This window comes from Apis dorsata, unplaced genomic scaffold (assembly GCF_000469605.1).
Source record: "Apis dorsata unplaced genomic scaffold, Apis dorsata 1.3 scaffold_188, whole genome shotgun sequence".
In the NCBI taxonomy this organism is placed as follows: domain Eukaryota; kingdom Metazoa; phylum Arthropoda; class Insecta; order Hymenoptera; family Apidae; genus Apis; species Apis dorsata.
In genome coordinates, this window is record NW_006263473.1 from 762,923 (window position 1) to 764,186 (window position 1,264).

General features: G+C 24.4%; 1 protein-coding gene across 2 annotated transcripts in view; it reads left to right on the forward strand.

Annotated features, from left to right (window-relative positions):
* LOC102673330 (integrin alpha-PS2-like) overlaps positions 1–280 on the forward strand; it is an 86,430-nt gene extending 86,150 nt beyond the window's left edge. For both annotated transcript variants that reach the window (XM_006614497.2, XM_006614496.2), the window contains one exon: positions 1–280. This exon is cut by the window's left edge and continues 2 nt beyond it. The gene's annotated coding sequence lies outside the window, so the exon portion shown is untranslated.
* Positions 281–1,264: the final 984 nt, after the last annotated feature.

Here is a 1,264-nt window from a genome sequence, read left to right on the forward strand (position 1 = left end):
ATGTAAAATTGGTTCTGGAGCCATTCTGCGATTATTTTTTACTGCCACTGAATACTCCTTCCAGCTCCTGCAGCTCGATCATGCAAGTTTCTAGTCAGGAGACGTTTTTTTTTTCTTTTTAATAATTATTGTGACTTTTTTTTTTTAATTACCTGTAATTACTTAAGCTAGCCTTACGTCGATGGTAACGAATGAATACGATCGAATTGCCATGATGATTTAGCGGTTGAAGAAATAATCTGCAGAAATATCCTTGTTATTTATATATGTAAAATATTTAAAAATTTTTTTTTTAATCCGAATTTATTTTACTTCTTTCTTTTTTTAAAGAAAAAAAGAATTCTGAAAAATATAAAGAATATCCGATTTTCTTGTATTGGATATATAATTGCAATAATTTTAAATAGAGAAAAGAGTTTAATTTATATATATATATATATATTCAGGTTTTCATAATGAAATCTATAGAATAAAATTTTATGAATTTTTGAAATCTTTTATCACAATATTAGGATATGTAAAATAATTTTTAATATATAATTTTTAAATATCAATGAATTTTTTCAGAATCTTCTATAATATAAAAAAAAAAACCTATAAAAATTACTCTAAATTTTAAATTTCAGTCATTTTATTGTCCAAAAGAATAATATATCAATGCAGGATTAATTCTGTTTTCCATTAAAGACGAATCTGACGAATTTAATTGGTTCGAATGATTTGATTGATGCACATTAATAGAGATCTCATTCGTCGCCGAAATCGGCAATTGATTTATATATCTTTCCTTCTCTTTTTAAATGTGTTCGAGAAAGGAAGTTTTATTATTTATTAAAATTTTTACATTATTATATGTATATGTCATGTAGGATAGAGCGCCGTAACATGAAACCGGGGTTTACCTCGGCTGTATGTGTGTACAATCTTGTAAATTATTAATTGTATTACTAAAAATTATTCAGAAAGTAACTAGCTAACGCAAATTAATAATTGTGTAGAGAACAAACAAAAACAAACAAATTCCTGGAAAGACAGGAACTGATGATAAGAAGAATAGGTAGGAACTGACTTGTACATACAGAAACTTAAGTTGTAATATTAAAAGAAAAAAAATATATATAATATTATTAATATTAAAATGATATATTTTATTTTTAAAATAACTGAAAAATCTTCCTTCGTTCATTTTATTAATAAAGAAAATCTTTGAATCTTTGAATCTTTGAATCTTTGAATCTTTGAATCTTTGAATCTTTGAATCTTT